The sequence below is a fragment of the Myxine glutinosa genome, chromosome 4 (assembly GCF_964187855.1).
Source record: "Myxine glutinosa chromosome 4, kmMyxGlut1.1, whole genome shotgun sequence".
NCBI lineage: Eukaryota > Metazoa > Chordata > Myxini > Myxiniformes > Myxinidae > Myxine > Myxine glutinosa.
The window spans coordinates 52,017,629-52,025,593 of record NC_136264.1 but is presented as its reverse complement, the minus strand read 5'-3'; the positions used below and the strand labels follow the sequence as shown (position 1 = coordinate 52,025,593).

At 51.6% G+C, this 7,965-nt stretch overlaps 1 protein-coding gene across 2 annotated transcripts in view; it reads left to right on the top strand.

The window, feature by feature from the left end:
* Window positions 1–422: 422 nt before the first annotated feature.
* The window catches only part of LOC144888127 (kinesin-like protein KIF1C), a 270,641-nt gene continuing 263,098 nt past the window's right edge, over window positions 423–7,965 (top strand). The window contains exon 1 of one of the 2 annotated variants that reach the window (XM_068112313.2): window positions 423–694. The gene's annotated coding sequence lies outside the window, so the exon portion shown is untranslated. The remainder of the gene's footprint in view (window positions 695–7,965) is intronic. The other variant, XM_078775707.1, reaches the window with a different exon arrangement.

The window sequence follows — 7,965 nt, the reverse complement described above, 5'->3', positions numbered from 1 at the left end:
CTGTGACTCTGCGCTACGACTACGACCGCCCGCAGTGTTTCACTGCCAGCGACGCCGTGACGTCATGCGACGCCAGTACGTCACCGCCGGGCGTCCACCGCTTGACGAACGTAAATCCGCAATTCGCTGACGCGCGGAGACCGAGTGGGAGGGGGGGCGGGGGAGCAATTAACAGGTGGAAACAGAAAGTACTATGAAAGAAAACGGAAATGTGAGGTTTATAACAAAGGGAAGAAGGAAAATAAAAGGAGGAATTCTTGGTAGAATAATGTCATGTTAATTGGCATGTAAATATGCGTATAAATCGTCATGTACGGACGACGTTCCATGTTTTCAACGCACACTGGAATCATGGGGATTCGGGATACGATAATAAAGGTTGTGGTTTATTTTTATGTTCTGTTTCCGTCCGCGAGTTCTTTACTCACGGAAGGATCCTCTCACTCTCTCCGAGAGACGGTGAGAGTGCGCCCTCCCGCCCCCCACCCCAGAGCGCCCGTAGGCGCCGTGGACGCGCCGGTTCCATCCGAGCTGCTCCCGGATCCCCGAGCCCCGTCCCCCTCCCCCGCCGTGGCTCGACCTGCTCACAGAGAGCCCGCCGTACACCAGGGCGCGCACGCTGCGGCATCGAGCGAGCGGTTCTTCTCGCCTCTCGTCCGCTCCCCGATCGCATCGCCTCGCCCTGCCCGCCCAGGTACGTACCAGACGAGGTATTTGAATACCTCGTCGCTCTCCTGTCGGGTCCGGAACGCGCCGCTTTGTCCGTTTGTTTAGCCGGGGATTCGTGCCGCTCGTTTAGCTGGGGATTCGTGCTGCTCGTTCCTTGATGGCTCGTCGTGCTCATCGCGCCCTCGATCTGGCTCGAAATCACGGCCGGGCTTTAATTTAACAGGGCGTCGGCTGCGCCACTCACTCACTCGCACTCACCTACCTCAGCTTTCATACATTCATCCTCACTTTTACTCAGCCTCGAACGTTCTTACTTACCCTGACTTGCACTCGTACACATACTCACTTTCACTCATTTTCACTTTAACTCACTCACTCACACCCTGATTCGCACTCACACTCGCACTCACTTTCACTCACCCTGACTTGCACTCACACTCGCTCACCCTGACTTGCACTCACAAACCCTGACTTGCACTCACAAACCCTGACATGCACTCGCACTCACTCACCCTGACTTGCACTCACACTCACTCACCTTGACTTGCACTCACACTCACTCACCCTGACTTGCACTCACACTCGCTCACCCTGACTTGCACTCAAACCCTGACATGCACTCACACTCACTCACCCTGACTTGCACTCACACTCACTCACCCTGACTTGCACTCGCACTCACTCACCCTGACTTGCACTCACACTCACTCACCCTGACTTGCACTCACACTCACTCACCCTGACTTGCACTCACACTCACTCACCCTGACTTGCACTCACACTCACTCACCCTGACTTGCACTCACACTCACTCACCCTGACTTGCACTCACTCACACACCCTGACTTGCACTCGCATTCACTCACCCTGACTTGCGCTTACACTCACTCACCCTGACTTGCACTCGCGCTCACTCACCCTGACTTGCACTCGCGCTCACTCACCCTGACTTGCACTCACGCTCACTCACCCTGACTTGCACTCGCGCTCACTCACCCTGACTTGCACTCACGCTCACTCACCCTGACTTGCACTCACGCTCACTCACCCTGACTTGCACTCACGCTCACTCACCCTGACTTGCACTCACGCTCACTCACCCTGACTTGCACTCACGCTCACTCACCCTGACTTGCACTCACGCTCACTCACCCTGACTTGCACTCACGCTCACTCACCCTGACTTGCACTCACGCTCACTCACCCTGACTTGCACTCACGCTCACTCACCCTGACTTGCACTCACGCTCACTCACCCTGACTTGCACTCACGCTCACTCACCCTGACTTGCACTCACGCTCACTCACCCTGACTTGCACTCGTGCTCACTCACCCTGACTTGCACTCGTGCTCACTCACCCTGACTTGCACTCGTGCTCACTCACCCTGACTTGCACTCGTGCTCACTCACCCTGACTTGCACTCGTGCTCACTCACCCTGACTTGCACTCGTGCTCACTCACCCTGACTTGCACTCCCCTGACTTGCACTCACACTCACTCACCCTGACTTGCACTCACCCTGACTTGCACTCACACTGACTTGCACTCACACTGACTTGCACTCACGCTCACTCACACTGACTTGCACTCACACTGACTTGCACTCATGCTCACTCACCCTGGCTTGCACTCCTGCTCACTCACCCTGACTTGCACTCATGCTCACTCACCCTGACTTGCACTCATGCTCACTCACCCTGACTTGCACTCATGCTCACTCACCCTGACCTGCACTCACACTGACTCACCCTGACTTGCACTCATGCTCACTCATCCTGACTTGCACTCCTGCTCACTCACCCTGACTTTCACTCACACTCACTCACCCTGACTTGCACTCATGCTCACTCACCCTGACTTGCACTCATGCTCATTCACACTGACTTATACTCACACTGACTTACACTCAATTTCACTCACTCTCACATTCACTCACACTCACTCACCCTGATTTACCTTGACTTTCATTCAGTCTCACTTTCACTCACTCACCCTGACTTGCACCACTCTCACTTTCACTCACATTCACTCACACTCACTTCCACCCACACTCACTCCCTCACACACCCTCACCCTGACTTTCACTCATACTCACTTTCACTCACCCTCACTGACTTTCACTCAAACTCGCCCTCATCCTCATTTTCACTCGCACTCACCCTCACCCTGACTTTCACTCACACGTTCACTCACCCTGATTTTCACTTCCCCATGACACTCACTTTCACCCCCCCTATACTTACTTTCACTCCCCCGATACTCACTTTCACTCCCCCGATACTCACTTTCACTCCCCCGATACTCACTTTCACTCCCCCGATACTCACTTTCACTCCCCCTATACTCACTTTCATTTTCTCTCGCTCATCTTCATTGTCATGTGTTCTTACCACCAAAGTCCATCACTTTCATTCACTCATCCTCATGCTAACAGTTCACTCTCCCTCATGTTTTCCCTCAGCAAAACTCTCCCTCTCTTCATTGCCTCTTACCCTCACCTCTTACCCAAACCTCTTACCCTCACCTCACCTCACCCTAACTCTACCTCTCTCCATAACTCTACCTCTCATTCTAACTCTATCTTTCCCCAACTCTGCCTCTCCCTAACTCTACCTCTCCCTAATGCTACCTCTACCTCTCCCGAAGTCTACCTCTCCCTAAGTCTACCTCTCCCTACCCCTACCTATACCTGTCTCTACCCCTACCTCTCTCTAACGCTACCCCTCCCTAACTCTATCTCTCCCGAACTCTATCTCTCCCTAACTCTATCTCTCCCTAACTCTATCTCTCCCTAACTCTATCTCTCTCTAACTCTATCTCTCCCGAACTCTATCTCTCCCTAACTCTATCTCTCCCTAACTCAATCTCTCCCTAACTCTATCTCTCCCGAACTCGATCTCTCCCTAACTCTATCTCTCCCTAACTCTATCTCTCCCTAACTCTATCTCTCTCTAACGCCACCCCTCCCTAACTCTATCTCTCCCGAACTCTATCTCTCCCGAACTCTATCTCTCCCGAACTCTATCTCTCCCGAACTCTATCTCTCCCGAACTCTATCTCTCCCGAACTCTATCTCTCCCGAACTCTATCTCTCCCGAACTCTATCTCTCCCGAACTCTATCTCTCCCGAACTCTATCTCTCCCGAACTCTATCTCTCCCGAACTCTATCTCTCCCGAACTCTATCTCTCCCTAACTCTATCTCTCCCTAACGCTCCCCCTCCCTAACTCGATCTCTCCCTAACTCTATCTCTCTCTAACGCTACCCCTCCCTAACTCTATCTCTCCCTAACTCTATCTCTCCCGAACTCTATCTCTCCCTAACTCTATCTCTCCCGAACTCTATCTCTCCCGAACTCTATCTCTCCCGAACTCTATCTCTCCCGAACTCTATCTCTCCCGAACTCTATCTCTCCCTAACTCTATCTCTCCCGAACTCTATCTCTCCCGAACTCTATCTCTCCCAAACTCTATCTCTCCCTAACTCTATCTCTCCCTAACTCTATCTCTCCCTAACGCGATCTCTCCCTAACTCGATCTCTCCCTAACTCGATCTCTCCCTAACTCGATCTCTCCCTAACTCGATCTCTCCCTAACGCTACCCCTCCCTAACTCTATCTCTCCCTAACGCTACCTCTCCCTAACTCTATCTCTCCCTAACTCTATCTCTCCCTGAGACCCTAAGTCTACCTCTCCCTAACTGTACCTCTCCCTAACTCTATCTCTTCCGAACTCTATCTCTCCCTAAATCTATCTCTCCCTAACTCTATCCCTCCCTAACTCTATCTCTCCCTAACTCTATCTCTCCCTAACTCTATCTCTCCCGAACTCTATCTCTCCCTAACTCTATCTCTCCCTAACTCTATCTCTCCCTAACTCTATCTCTCCCTAACTCTATCTCTCCCTAACTCTATCTCTCCCTAACTCTATCTCTCCCTAACTCTATCCCTCCCTAACTCTATCCCTCCCTAACTCTATCCCTCCCTAACTCTATCTCTCCCTAACTCTATCTCTCCCTAATTCTATCTCTCCCTAATTCTATCTCTCCCTAACTCTATCTCTCCCTAACTCTATCTCTCCCTAACTCTATCTCTCCCTAACTCTATCTCTCCCTAACTCTATCTCTCCCTAACTCTATCTCTCCCTAACTCTATCTCTCCCTAACTCTATCTCTCCCTAACTCTATCTCTCCCTAACTCTATCTCTCCCTAACTCTATCTCTCCCTAACTCTACCTCTCTCAATCGCTACCCCTCCCTAGCTCTACCTCTCTCTAACGCTACCCCTCCCTAACTCTATCTCTCCCTAAGACCCTAAGTCTACCTCTCCCTAACTGTACCTCTCCCTAACTGTACCTCTCCCTAACTGTACATCTCCCTAACTGTACATCTCCCGAAGTCTACCTCTCCCGAAGTCTACCTCTCCCGAAGTCTACCTCTCCCGAAGTCTACCTCTCCCGAAGTCTACCTCTCCCGAAGTCTACCACTCCATAAGTCTACCACTCCATAAGTCTACCACTCCATAAGTCTACCACTCCATAAGTCTACCACTCCATAAGTCTACCACTCCATAAGTCTACCACTCCATAAGTCTACCACTCCATAAGTCTACCACTCCATAAGTCTACCACTCCATAAGTCTACCACTCCATAAGTCTACCACTCCATAAGTCTACCACTCCATAAGTCTACCACTGCATAAGTCTACCTCTCCCTAAGTCTACCTCTTCCTCATCCTAACGCATCCTCCCCCTAACTCTCCAATCTCCATCACCCTAACTCTCCAATCTCCATCACCCTAACTCTCCAATCTCCATCACCCTAACTCTCCAATCTCCATCACCCTAACTCTCCAATCTCCATCACCCTACCTCACCCTCACCCTACCTTTCCAATCTCCCTCACCCTACCTTTCCAATGTCCATCACCCTACCTCTACCTCACCCTACCTTTCCAATCTCCATCACCCTACCTCTCCCTCACCCTACCTTTCCAATCTCCATCACCCTACCTCTCCCTCACCCTACCTTACCAATCTCCATCACCCTACCTCTCCCTCACGCTATCTTTCCAATGTCCATCACCCTAACTCTCCAATCTCCATCACCCTACCTCTCCCTCACCCTACCTCTCCCTCACCCTACCTTTCCAATCTCCATCACCCTACCTCTCCCTCACGCTATCTTTCCAATGTCCATCACCCTAACTCTCCAATCTCCATCACCCTACCTCACCCTCACCCTACCTTTCCAATCTCCCTCACCCTACCTTTCCAATCTCCATCACCCTACCTCTCCCTCACCCTACCTTTCCAATCTCCATCACCCTACCTCTCCCTCACCCTACCTTTCCAATCTCCATCACCCTACCTCTCCCTCACGCTATCTTTCCAATGTCCATCACCCTAACTCTCCAATCTCCATCACCCTACCTCACCCTCACCCTACCTTTACAATCTCCATCACCCTACCTCTCCCTCACCCTACCTCGCCAATGTCCATCACCCTAACTCTCCAATCTCCATCACCATACCTGACCCTACCTCTCCAATGTCCATCACCCTAACTCTCCAATCTCCATCACCCTAACTCATCCTCACCATACCTCTCCAATGTCCATTACCCTAACTCATCCTCACCCTACATCCCCAATGTCCATCACCCTAACTCTCCAATCTCCCTCACCCTAACTCAGCCTCACCCTACCTCACCCTACCTCTCCAATGTCCATCACCCTAACTCATCCTCACCCTACCTCTCCAATGTCCATCACCCTAACTCATCCTCACCCGACCTCTCCAATGTCTATCACCCTATCTCTCCAATCTCCCTCACCTTAACTCATCCTCACCCTACCTCACCCTACCTCTCTAATGGCCATCACCCTAACTCATCCTCACCCTACCTCACCCTACCTCTCCAATGTCCATCACCCTAACTCATCCTCACCCTACCTCACCCTACCTCTCCAATGTCCATCACCCTAACTCATCCTCACCCTACCTCACCCTACCTCTCCAATGTCCATCACCCTAATTCATCCTCACCCTACCTCTCCAATGTCCATCACCCTAACTCATCCTCACCATACCTCTCCCTCACCCTACCTCTCCAATCTCCATCACCATCACCATACCTCACCCTACCTCTCCAATGTCAATCACCCTAACTCTCCAATGTCCATCACCCTAACTCTCCAATGTCCATCACCCTAACTCTCCAATGTCCATCACCCTAACTCTCCAATGTCCATCACCCTACCTCTCCCTCACCCTACCTCTCCAATCTCCCTCACCCTAACTCTCCAATCTTCCTCACCCTAACTCTCCCTCATCCTCACCATACCTCTCCCCCACCCTACCTCTCCAATCTCCATCACCCTAACTGTCCAATCTCCCTCACCCTAACTCTCCAATCTCCCTCACCCTAACTCTCCAATCTCCCTCACCCTAGCTCTCCAATCTTCCTCACCCTAACTCTCCATTCTTCCTCACCCAAACTCTCCAATCTTCCTGACCCTACCTTTCCAATCTTCCTCACCCTACCTTTCCAATCTTCCTCACCCTAACTCTCCAATCTTCCTCACCCTAACTCTCCAATCTTCCTCACCCTAACTCTCCAATCTTCCTCACCCTAACTCTCCAATCTTCCTCACCCTAACTCTCCAATCTTCCTCACCCTAACTCTCCATCTCCCTCACCCTAACTCTCCAATCTTCCTCACCCTAACTCTCCAATCTTCCTCACCCTACCTCACCCTACCTCTCCAATGTCCATCACCCTAACTCATCCTCACCCTACCTCTCCAATGTCCATCACCCTAACTCATCCTCACCCGACCTCTCCAATGTCTATCATCCTAACTCTCCAATCTCCCTCACCCTAACTCATCCTCACCCTACCTCATCCTACCTCTCCAATGGCCATCACCCTAACTCATCCTCACCCTACCTCACCCTACCTCTCCAATGTCCATCACCCTAACTCATCCTCACCCTACCTCACCCTACCTCTCCAATGTCCATCACCCTAACTCAGCCTCACCCTACCTCACCCTACCTCTCCAATGTCCATCACCCTAACTCATCCTCACCCTACCTCTCTAATGTCCATCACCCTAACTCAACCTCACCCTACCTCTCCAATGTCCATCACCCTAACTCAGCCTCACCCTACCTCACCCTACCTCTCCAATGTCCATCACCCTAACTCATCCTCACCCGACCTCTCCAATGTCTATCACCCTAACTCTCCAATCTCCCTCACCCTAACTCATCCTCACCCTACCTCACCCTACC